At 42.3% G+C, this 13,061-nt stretch overlaps 1 protein-coding gene across 6 annotated transcripts in view; it reads left to right on the plus strand.

Annotated features, from left to right (window-relative positions):
• Nucleotides 1-13,061, plus strand: part of MFS17 (Major Facilitator Superfamily Transporter 17) — a 105,932-nt gene that overhangs the window by 78,848 nt on the left and 14,023 nt on the right. The gene's annotated exons all lie outside the window — the stretch shown is intronic.

Consider the following 13,061-nt stretch of genomic DNA (forward strand, 5'->3'; position numbering starts at 1 on the left):
TTATTTGCCCACAGTCAGTTTGCTTCACTGATGAAAATCGATGAAGTGAGTGATGCAGTCAATACAAAACCTGATTCCCCATTGAAAGTCAAGAAGCCAAGGTCCAAAAGAAAAAGCAAGGTCAATACGTACAATCCGAAGTCAAGGCTTCCTCTTCGGGTTAACTCTAATGAAAGAATTATTGCCCAGGCCTACCGGAATGTGTTGTTTCTAAACCTGTCCCCTGCTCCTAACAGGATCGTCTTGAAGATTTTTGACAATTGAACTACCCCGGAAGAATAAGACTCTAAGGCAGGGTTTTAGGCGTTGTGACTTCGACCACATACAAAATTATTGTTTAAAGAGGCCTGTGTGTGGACGTTGTTCACTCGAATATCCTACTGGCTCTATTTTGTGCTTGGCGAAGACTGTCAATGACCTTATTAGTGTCTAATGTGTCGTCACACTTTAACCGGAGTTCAACTAACTACATTATGGAGTTTCCTAATCTTTCTGGCAAAAGGAAGAGAAGATCCAGATCTAAAGTGTGTGATCATTCCTCGGCCAATGTTGCTTATTCTGCTTCCACTTCTGACTTGTTGAGTATTTTCCAAATGATGCAAGAGCTTCAAAAGGTGGTCGCACAGCTATCCTTCACAGCCGCAATTCTAGCCCAGAATGTCAACCATTTTCAAAGAGGATCCTCTTTGACAGTTCCCAGTTATAGAGCCAATTATGACCAATGACTTCCGCATTGGATTCTGGAATGCCCGCAGTCTGGCATTAAATGTGAATGAGCCGCTTATATTTATCCTACAGCACAAAATTGACGTCATGCTAATTGCGGAGACATATGTACACCCTGGTATTAACTTTACTCTTGCAGGTTTTGAATGACAGCAATACTTGCCGATGATGGTTCAGCCATTCTGATCAAGAAAGGAATTTTCTAATACCACCTTCAGGTTGTCAGGAGTTGGAAAATTCAACTTGCTACCGTTATGGTCTCAACTACCAGAGGAGAGTTACTGTTTGGTGCAGCATATCTTCCTCTTTCATTAAGTTGGACTAGTGTTGAGTTTAATTACCTCCAGTCAGAACTGGGCCATAAGTTCATCTTAGTTTGTGACTTCAACCCAAAACATAGTCTTTGGGGTATTTACAGAGCCGACCCTAGAGGGAGCGCTCTATTGATGCTAAACGAATTCTTAAGCACAAATTATTGCTATTGGAAGCCCTACGTGCTTTCCATCCATCTCTAGGTGCACCTTGTTCTTTTGTGTATACTCGAGGGGCTTCACTGTAAGCAATAGGTGGTGGCTGCCTATCTAGACATACAGCAGCCGTTTTGATAGGGTGTGGCATGCACTGATAGCGATTTCCCACAGCAACTGCTAAAACTTGGAGAAGGAATTTTTCCAACTCCAAATTTAAGCGGTCATTGTGACATTCTTCTGGATGAGTCTCTAGGCCAAATACTCCATAATTTGGAAAATTTTATAGATTCTGTATACCCTGATATCGAGAATTTGCACGAAAGAGACTTCCATTGGCTGTGTTCTCGGGCTATAGTATCACCTAAGAATGATATTGTCAATGAAATAAATCTGATTGTTAAAAAAGTCACCGGCCAAACAAAAACATACAAATCGATCGACACTGTAACGAATATTGAAGATGCAGTCCATTATCCGCAGGAATTTTTAAATTCGTTGAACCCTTCTGGACTGCCACCCCATGAATTGACGTTAAAAATCGGAATCCCAATCATGCTTTTAAGAAATTTAAACCCTCCGAGCATGTGTAATGGGACGAGGCTGCTTATTAAGGAGTTAAAGGACAATTTAATAGTAGCAACTATTATCACTGGCCCAGAAAGTGGTCAACTAGCTCATATACCGAGGATACCGATGATCCCAACTGATATGCCAATCCCATTTAAACGGCTTCAATTTCCGGTAAAAACATCTTTCGCATTAACAATTAACAAGTGCCAAGGCCAAACCTTCGAATTAGTAGGGATCGATCTGCGAAAGAAATGTTTTACTCATGGTCAACTGTATGTTGGTCTATCGCAGGTAGGAGCCCCTGAAAATCAATTTATTTTGCTGCCACAAAATAAAACAACATCAAATATTGTTTACAGAGAAGCTCTAACAAAATAAATGTATTTTCTTTTAGGGTTATGACCTCAATAATTGAAAAAAAAAAAACAAAAAAATAAAAGATGAATATGTGTCATATTATTATTATTATTATGAATGTGTTAAAATTGACAAATCTAAATGTAATGTTTAATGCCCGTGCGAAGCCGGGACGGGCCGCTAGTAGTAAATATTTCCAAACTTCAAAAAGCTGCTCGTTGAAAAAGAATTAAAGAAATTAATGATTCGGCCGTCTGCTTGGATCCCAAACTTAACTTTATCGATAATATTTTTTTGTATGGTGCATAAAGCACGGTGTACCAAAAAAAAAAAAAATTAAAATAAAAATACAAAATCCCTCTATATAGTACATCTTTTATTTGTCCTATCTTGGAATATAAATATAAATCATAAATTTGGAGTTCTTAGAGTTATGGTGTTCACAGTAAACGCATCGAATCGGTAGTAGGTGAGGTTCATCAAGGGCGCAACTCTAGACTTTTAGTGAAGTAGATTCTACAAATTTCAATTCAACAATAATAAAAGCGGCATACACGGCTATGTTTGCGTCACAAAATAAAGGTATGTATGCAGTTATGCTCTAAAAAAAGATTAAATAATGCGAAAAATTTCATGTTTTTGTTAATTTTTTTCCCGACGACACAGTTAAAATTAAATATAACATTCGAAGAATTTCTTATAACATTTTTTGAAAAAAATTTCAAAAATATGGCAAAGGTAGTACCTGTCCGGTCCTCTCTCGAAAAAAATTTAATTTCGGTGCCAATCATAACTCTGTTCTGGATCTTCGGAAATCAAGAAGTCAAAATCCATTCATTAGATTTTAGAATACCCCAGGTAACGCTATCGAGTTTTTATTTATTCAAAATAAATTCTATCAAAAAATAAAAAAGTCCAAATTCGTTCGTTAGAATTAAGAAAACCCCAGGTAACGCTATCGAGTTTTTTTTTAAATTTTTTTTTATAGACTTTGAAGTGAAAACACGATTTTTCTGAGAAAAGTTATGATTGACACCTACTTTGAAAAACATCCCGGGAAGATCCAAAAAAAGGGTTAATTTTGCTGCAGTAGACAAAAAAAAAAGTAGCTAGTCGATGAGCTGCCTTTTCTAAAGACTTTTAGATTATCCAGTAGCAGCTGAAAACAATTTGATGTTCTGTTCGATTTTGGACTGTGCAAATATATACTCCAAGTTCTCCGATGTTAAAATGAATTTTGCCATTTCCAAGTTGAAGTTGGCGAATCGACAGAGTACAAACTTAATAAAATATGCCGAATTGGCACTAACACGATTTTTGTCTTAATCTATAGCGGTAGACGCAACGCGTATTCGGTAATAATTTAAAAATAAGATATCAAAATCATGCCTTGTTTGCTTGCAGCTTAGGTCCAAAAAAAGTAGGATATTATATAAATTCAGTAGTAGATTCATTCTTTACACCTGGTAACCTAATAATTGATCGAAAATGTACATGCAATTTTAATAATTTATTATAATATCTTAAAGTTAGTAGTTTCAAGTACCTCTCATAAAAAAAAAGTGTCATGTACCATTCATTTCCGCGATCATGTAGTCGGTCTTAACGTCTGTGTTAATGCCGCTGTTTCCAAGGATCTTGCCGTGCCCGGCACCGTAGTGCCTCCAGCAATTGCTCGCCTTCAGTCTTACTGCGCTCTGTGCTGCAGTGTCCTTTACGAACAGCTCTATAGCTAGAGATTTTATAGCCGCTTGGCTATATGAGTAGATTCGAACTCTTTTGCCCCTGAGGTCCTGCCTTAAGGAAAGTTCGACTGCTTCCCTTATGGCTAGTAACTCAGCCTGAAAGACCGTCGCTGAGTTAGAGAGATTGAAAGCCTTTTCAATTCTCCAATTTTCAGCGAAGATCCCAGCCCCTACGCCGCAGCTCATTTTTGAGCCATCGGTGTAGAGGGACACCTCGTTCTCCACTACTACTCTGCCCCTACTCCAGTCATCCCTTGATGGGTATGATGTCGAGAATGCGTTCCCGAATTTCATTTCCGCGATCGTGTAGTCGGTCTTAACGTCTGTGTTAATGCCGCTGTTTGCAAGGATCTTGCCGTACCCGGCGCCGTAGTCCCTCCAGCAATTGCTCGCCTTCAGTCTTACTGCGCTCTGTGCCGCAGTGTCCATCACGAACAGCTCTATCGGCATTATATCTAGGATAGCGTTGAGAGCAGCCGCGGGGCATGAGCGCTTTGCACCCACTGCCCCCGCACACTGCTCCGTGTCAGCTTCGTTCTGTTGTAAGCCCTTGTTAGTGCCAGCCACCATACTAGGGCTCCGTATGTTAGAATTGGCCGTACCACTGCAGTGTAGAGCCATAGAATTATCTTTGGGTGCAGTCCCCATTTGTTCCCAAACATTTTCCTGCAGGAGTAGAATGCAATGCTTGCTTTCCTTACTCTTTCTGCAATGTTATCTTTCCATGAGAGCTTTTTATCCAGGATAACTCCTAGATACTTCGCTCGCTGCGATAGTTTTAGCTCCATGCCGTTAATACTGGGCATGTTGAAGGGTGGTATCTTAGTTCTTCGCGTGAAGAGCATAAGTTCCGTTTTAGTGGGGTTGATACCTAGTCCGCAGGTTTCTGCCCATTTGTTTAAACGACCTAGCGCACCCGTCATTATTTCGCTAATAACGTCAGGGTATGGTATATGGATACTAGCAGTACTACGTCGTCCGCGTATGCAACAGCTTTGACTCCACCCGTATTGAGATCTGTCAATATGGCGTTCATATTTGTGAGCCAGAGTAGGGGCGATAGTACCCCGCCCTGAGGTGTGCCTCTCTTCACAGTCCGCGTGAGGTGAGTGCCACTCAGTTCGGCCGTGATCGTCCTGCTCCTTAGCATGACTCCGATCCACTCTCTGATGCCTCTCTCAATACCTAGCAAGTTGAGGGAGCCCAGGATAGAGTCGGGGTTCACGTTATTGAACGCGCCTTCGATGTCTAGGAAGGCTGCCATCGTGTATTGTTTGTGTTGTAATGTCTTCTCGACATGATGTACAACTACGTGTAGCGCTGTTTCCGTAGATTTCCCTCTGCGATACGCATGTTGTGCATCCGAGAGTTGATGTCCTTCTAGAGACTCTCGGATGTGGACGTCCAGGAGTCTCTCTAGTGTCTTCAGGGTGAAGGAGGTGAGACTTATCGGTCTATAATCCTTTGCTAGGATGTGCCCCCTTCTGCCCGGTTTCGGTATAAAAATGACTTTAGCCTCTCTCCACAGCAGTGGGACGTGCGTCAGTCTTAAACAAGCTTCGTAAATGGCTTTTAGCCATTTGCAAACACTGTCCTTAGCTGATTGTAGCATTGCCGGTATTAAGCCGTCTGGGCCCGGGCTTTTATACTAATCGAAAGAATCTATTGCCCACTGAATTCGCTCAGTGGTAATGATGTCTTTCGTAGGTGTATCCATTTGAGAGCTCGTTCCCTCCTCGGGTTCCGAGCTCACTCTTAGGCTTCCTGGGAAGTGGGTGTCAGCTAGTAGCTCTAGTGACTCCTCAATTGTCGTCGTAGCAGAGCCATCTGCTCTGTTGATCAGGGTAGGGCTTATGTGCCCTTTGGCGAGGATTTTGCTTACTCTCGCCGTGTCCTTTATGCCTTCCAGTGACTCGCAGTAGTTTTGCCACGACTCTTTCTTGGCCTTGTATACTGCCTTCTTGTAAATTCTTTGTGCCTCTTTATATGTTCCCCAATCCCGGGTTGCATAGCTGTGGTTAAAGGACTTTCTCGCGCTCTTCCCGAGCTCGCATAATTCCTTTGTCCACCACGGTGGGTATTGCTTCTTCGAGAATGTTAGCTTACAAGTCTCTTTGAAGGCGTTGTTCAGAATATTCGTTAGGTCCTCAACCTCCTTGTCGAGTGCCTTTGCAGTGGATATTGTCTTGATCCTCCTGCCGTTTACTTTAGATCGGACAATTTCGCTGAAATTGTTCCAATCCGTCTTACGGGGGTTTCTTTTTGGCACCTGTTTCTTAACTGGTGTCGTTATTTCAAAGAAAATGTACCTATGGTCTGAGAAGGAGTGTTCTGTCGATACCCTCCAGTTCTCGACCCTGTAATTATTATGTTCTACATGTAATGTGAGGTCTAACACCTCTTCCCAACCTTGAAAATTTTCCGTGCTCGGAAAGATAAAGGTCGGGGTATTACCCTTATTGCATATCGTTACATTTCTACATATAATATTGTCAAAGAGTGACTCACCTCTTTCGTTAGTCTCCGAACTACCCCAGAGCGTGTGCCTCGCGTTCGCATCACACCCGAGCACCAGGGTCGTCTTCGTCGCTTCCGCCCAATGCAGCAGCTTGACTACCGGCTCAGGCGGGGCCGGCTCGTCATGGGCCATGTACGCTGATGATAGGGTGACTCCGCTCCCATCCGCTGCCACGAATCTGGCCACTGCTAGGTCAGGTGTGCTGAGATTGGGACAGAGAAAAACGTTAAAATGATTCTTGATTACAATGCAAGCCCTCGACCTACCATCCGAGTTTGTGCACAGTAGTGTGTATCCTTGGATTCTCAGTCCAGCGACTTGCCCGTCCCTGGTCCAAGGCTCCTGTATCAGACCGATGTCGATATCCCTCTCCCTTAGAAGGATCGTGAGATTAGCTGAAGCGTGCGAGCTGCGCTTCAGGTTAATCTGCACGATTCTCGACATCGATGTTAGTGGGGGTGGCGTCCGGAGATTTGTCGTCGATGACCATGTCGTCCAACAATTTGTTGGTGTCATCGACCTCCTCCAGAATCTCGTCCGGCTCGGCCAAGAAGACCTTAATCTTGGCCTTCCTTATGCCGTACCGGACCTTGTGGTTTGCCTCCAGCTGGGGCAGACATTGCTGGTTAATCAGCAGGAGGAAAGGCTGGCTCGCCTTCATCACCTGCTCTGCCCTGAGGATGGTCCAGTCCTCTGTATGAATATCTGGGTTCTGGGCCTTCAGACAGGCGATCACCCTTGCATGGTCAGTTTGGCCCTTAGGTAACCAGATGCGAGCTCTGGGTCTCCTTGGGATCTCCCTGGCGTGGACTAGCCTAATCTTAAGGCCAGCCCATGTGTCGCTAATCTTAGCCACACACTCCGCCAGGAAGCTTCGGGAGAACCCGTCGTCGCACCTGATGACCCGGTGCCCTCTGACCACGTCTGAGGAGTCGAAGGAGGGGATGGGGCCGGTCGGCATGCTGACCAACCTGTCGGTCACCATGTCGGCCAACTTGGCCTCGATCTCCTCCCACTTCTCCGACAGCAGGCGACCGTCGTCATGGAGCTCGTCCACCAGTGCCATAGCCAGACTGTCTCTGGCCACCTCGCTAAACTTCTTTGCCTGGCTGACAAAGTTTGTCGCACGCGGCTTACCCTGTGGGTGCTTCGCTCTCTTAGGTGCGCTTTCGCTCACTTCCTGTGAGCGAATTCGCTTTGCCTTCGAGGGCTGGAACGCCGTCGGGTTTGCCGCTTTGTACTACTCATATTCCGCGATCTCCGCAAGGAATTTGGCCTTGTCCTCGGCATCCCGATGGTCAGTTTTGCCCTCAGCCTCATTCTTGGCTATCTTGCCGAGAACGAAACGGGCTCTGTTGACCCCCGCTCGTCTCTGATGGTGAGACATTTTCGCTATTTCTGAGGTGGTGCTCAGCTGAGCCCCACCTGCGTGTTTCGATTTTGGAGTGCTACTCGCTCTCCCCTCGGATTGCGACTCTTCTCCGTCGGTCTCCGATGCAATGTGAGATGCAACGACCATTCTCGGCCTCTGCAACTCCTTCTCGTCCTTCGTTGACATTGTTTGGGGTTTATCCTCTCCCGGGAGTTCCGAAGCTCGGTTTTTTGTAGTCATTTCATTGCATAAACGCCCGCTTTGCTCGACCTGGCAAGCGCAGCGGGCCAGAGGGGGGTTGGGGCTTTGAAGAAGGTCGACCGCAGCTTCGCCCCAAAACTGCGGCAAGGCCAATTACGACCCAGGGTTGCCTGGCCCTGGGAAGGCTTCGTGCAGACACAGCTGGCTTTACCCCTCAGCTGCGAACCTGAAAGTCAGTGTGCACGGGTCGCATCACACACCTGACTTGAGGGGAGGCTAATTAAAGACTGCCTAGGTCCGCCCGACTACAATTGGTCAGCATCCCCGGTCGAGCCTCGACTTTGGACCTGCTTCCAGCCGCCCTCGCTTGGAGAGTATAGTCGCACTACCGATGGTGTACACAGTTACGGCAGATGACGCAGTCATCCGTTTATACCCCTGTGCACCCTAACGGCTGACGGCCTAAACCGCCAAACTCAGAATTTTTATTTTTGGTTTCAGCACTCCACAATAGTCTGCACGTGTATACTCAAAAACATTGTTTCCTGCCATACATTTGCATGTAAAAAATACACAAATTGAATCACTTAAAATTAAATAACTTTGCTATAACTCCATAGATTTTGATCAATGATATCTTAATTTCTTCCCTAAACTTTAGTACTTCAGAAAAAAATATAAAAAAAAATGTATCGATTTGTTATCGGCCCTTTTTCGATACTCAAAAATGACTTTTTCGAGCAAAAATTAAAATTTTTGAGTTTGGCGGCTTATATCTCCAAAACTACTAACCGAATCGAAAAGAAGAGAAACATATTTAGGTTATTCTATTGGCTTTAATTTGATATTAAATTTATGTGAATTAGAAATTTTATTTTCGAGTTATATCTATTTAACTGACATAACCTCTAAAAATGTTTAAAAAGCCAATATCTCGAAAACTGGAAGAAACTTACTGTTCTGACTTCAGATTCGGATTCAGCGACCCCGAAAACCTAGGAAAAGAATGGTCTACCCTCTGGTACATGACACTTTTTTTTTTGTGTGCCTGTGTAATTAATATATGTTGGTTCCTTTTCACGACAGGAGGCCCTCACGGCGACCGCTGCCCGCCTATGTCCACCGAACTTCCAAAAACTGGGCTACTTGGCCCTTCGCGTACTACTCATCGAGCTAATCTACGTGCTCCCGCTTCCTCGCTTCGGTATTCGCGATCGTCCGCTCCCAAGTCCTCGATCTTCGCTAGCTGCTAAGCGAGCTGAGGGTCGGCTAGTTCGCGCTCTACTTTTCGGGCCCGCTCTCGCACCAGAGCTTTGCTTATTGGTCTAATCGTTCGCGAGAGCTATTTTCACTCCAAGGATCTTTAGCTGCACAGTTCCAAGGAAATGAAAATGGAAATGGTTAAACGTTTTTTAGTATAAACACAATTAAATTTATTGATTTCTATAAATTAAGCATCGGAGAAGTCAGTTCAATCGATGTGTGCTCCGCCGAATCCGGGAAGCTAAAAATCCTGCAGTCGCGTCGGTCTTAATTTGTATTTAAAATTGGCACAATGTGTTATGGGTGCCTGGCTGTCACGCATTTCCGTTGAACTTGGCAGAATCGGCTGTCAGTTTCCAGTTAGTTTTGCAAAATGCTGTCATTAGTTGATAGGCACATCGAGATCGGCAAGACGAGCTGTAGAACTATGTCCTTAATTTTCTCTCTTACTTGTATTTTTCCTCCCCTCTTTGCAACAAACAAATTTTCGCTAATCCCAAAAATATTGTATTTCTCTGTACTAATTTAATTTTATGAACTATATTAGCTTCTATTGTTCATGGCTGCTTTGGTTTTGCCTAGTATAAAGGCGAGAACATTTTCCGGTGTGTGATCAGGGAAGAGCCGCGAAACAAAAATATTTCTCGTCTTAGTGGACAAAACAGAAATCACCCGCGGCACATTCGGGCACCGAATCTTTCCTTACGCTCGATCTCAGTACTCTTGGAATTAATGATGGATAGAGGGCTATGCCGAGCGGGGCTGCTACTGAGAGCCTGTTGCGGGTAGTTGGGGTCCGTCTACATACCACCAATTGCAGTTTTTTGTGCCTTGGAGGCTCATTTAATAGCGTAAGGCCGTTAAATTGGGTGTCCAGCACCAACAAAATTTCATGAGATTTACGAAAACTCGATAAAATGCCCTTAAAACCGTTTTTAGTTTGCCGCATGAAAGACGTTATCTCCCTTTCCACATCGCGACAGGCGTCGCAGCAGTAACGCAGGCGGATGTTTTTTTTTTACATCTTCCACCGTCCGAGCTGCAGCAAAAATACAGTTGGCGTGCATGACGTTGTCGCGCAGCCAGCAGCCGGTTGTAAGGTCCTCTGCAGAAATAGCCTTTGTGCAGGTTTTGGTGAAACAAACAATAATTCCGCACATTACTATTGTACTTGAAAAAAAGAGAGGAAAAAAACAACAGAGCGATGAAGATAAGAAGTGAAGAGTCACAGCGAGAGCGAGAGAGCGGAAGAGCGTTGGAGATCAGATAAGATGAGAAATGCAGCGGCACAGGGAAAGCGAGAGAGCAGGTGAGCGTTGGAGATAAATAACTAAAACGTTTAGCTGTTGCGACGGCGCAGACAAAAGCAAAACGAAGACGGCAAAAAAGGAATGCAAAATATGCAAAAGCTAGCGCACTAGCAGTAAAACTAAATAGGAAATAAAACCAATTATATACATAAATCAGAATAGCTGCATACACACGCGAAGTGAACGGAAAGTTGTTGACAAAAAATAGAAGATTTAAGTTAACCCCGGTGGTTATTTGCAAAACTTAACACAATTCGACAGCTCAAGAAAAAAACAAAACAAACGTTCACTTGGAAAGATGACAGATGATGATTATGTTAAAAATTACATATTTTAAGCGACATTTGACAGGTAATTGTGAAATGTATATATGAAATAGACAATTCCTCTTTTTAAATGGTAGCAAAGTAAATACATTAGTTTTTGTCAAAAATAAAAAAACGCTTTTTTAAAAACATTTTTTATTTAATTTTTTTTACTTATATTTTTTTTTAAATTGTTAAATAATAATTTCGAGACTGCATGCCCCAGAGATAGAATAAATACATAAAAACATAAACAGATTCAAAATATTAACGCTTCAAAGCGGCTGTGCGTTACGCTTAGCACTGGACCGCTTGCATATGGTTCTTTTTTATCCTGAGTTGGTTCTTGTGAATCCTTACTTTTCCAGAGTCGAAGCTTAACGCAGATTTTCAAAACTGATAGCCAGAAAAAGGTGAAAATAATGGACACCTGACAGAAACCAATTTACCTGTACAAGCCCAAATCAAACGTTTTTTTAGTTTCGCTTACAGTTTATGAATGTATGTATCATGACGAAAGGTAGTAAAGTTTTTGTGTATTATTATTATTTTAGTATTATTAGTATTATTTTATTGCGATTTTGCAACAGTTTTTTTTTTTTTTGGCTTTTTAAACGTTGTTTGTTGTAGGTACGCTACTGTGCGTAGCATGTTGTGCTCCAGTTAGTTGTAGAAAATTCTGGTTTTGCTGGTCTAAATGCACACGACAGCAACTCTACGCGGTTTTGCGCTTGAACTCTACGTGCAAATAACTAGAATGAATTTCATTGAAAATCTTTCCTAATCCAATAACCTACTACGATCGTCTTTCCAAGTGAACGTACATGTTTTTTTTTTATTGTGCTCTCGTTTAGTGTTTATTTTTGCATAAACCACCGAGGTTTAAATTTAAACTTCTATTTTGTCTACATTAACCGTAAGCAAGCGCTATTCTGATTTGTAGTTTTAATTGTGTTGCTCTACCAAAAGCAATGATGTCGAATTTGTCCGTAAAAAGCTATTTGTCAATGGTTTATTTATTTTTATTACATTACCTTATCCTTAGAAACCACAAACTTTTCCCTTATTTAAAAGAAATCATTTATAATTCCTCTCTACAAAGAAGGTAGTAAATCGATGCCAACAATTATAGATAAATCTGTACGTTTTCGGCCCACCCCAAAACATGTCGAAAATGTAATTACTCCACATCCTAATATTCTTTCTAGAAAACTTGATTTAATGGGATTTACAGTTGATTTTCTCAGTTGCATCTCAAATCATCTCAATGGCAGGACGCAATAGTTAAAAATACTTTATGCAATGTTCTGTGTTTCTTCTGCTGCCCCGCAAGTGGCAAGAGCCACTTGGGTCTCTTATTGCTTAAAATATTTATGAACTACCTGCTCAATGTTCTGACTAACTACAATGCTGACGACGTCAAGCTATGCGTGCAATACAAGGATGTCGCTTGCCAGTTGGATTAACAAACACATAATAATTTTCAAATCCGGTGCCACGTTAACTTATTACACTTACACGGCCTAGTCTTGCCTTTATCATATTTCGTCCGAAATTTCCCAAATAAAAACTTTAATATTAAAGAATATCAAACAATCTGGCAGCACATCGGTAGTTAATTTCCTCATATTCTTTCCTATATTATTTCTATCGGGCCTACTAACACCTAACCCCAACAGGAACATGCTTGGTTATAAGGGCCACATGAGAGTACTGACCGTAGTGCACCAAGTGGATATCGGAATAAGGACTGCCCTGTAAAGTAGGGATGAGATAGCTTACAGAAGTATATTTTACGGGAATCAAATGTTGCAACGAGCAGCAAAGTTGTTTGTAAGAGGCCTAACAGGTGTCAGACGATGGGAACAATTAAAAGCAAAAGCTGACAGAATATTTTGTTATTTATTTATTTATTTACAATGGAAATATTAAATATCTGTCATTAAAAAATTATACCCTTACCTCTGCGCGACATAAGGGAGTATTTTTTTACAATATGCTCCGGCTCATATCATGGGGGCAGAGGCAAGGATATAGGTGTCTTAAAATATTACATACATTATTTTCGATTGACAATTCAACATACAAAAGACAAAATTAATTATTATTAAGGAAACATAAAATAGGAAAGGATCATGCTCATCGAGGTTTGTCGTTCGACGAAAATTACGAGATTGTGTTATATGGACAGAAAGTCTTCATTTGTTTGACAGAAATTTGGTGA

Source organism: Drosophila serrata, unplaced genomic scaffold (genome assembly GCF_035046125.1).
Source record: "Drosophila serrata isolate PLE 108 unplaced genomic scaffold, ASM3504612v1 contig_229, whole genome shotgun sequence".
Classification (NCBI taxonomy): domain Eukaryota; kingdom Metazoa; phylum Arthropoda; class Insecta; order Diptera; family Drosophilidae; genus Drosophila; species Drosophila serrata.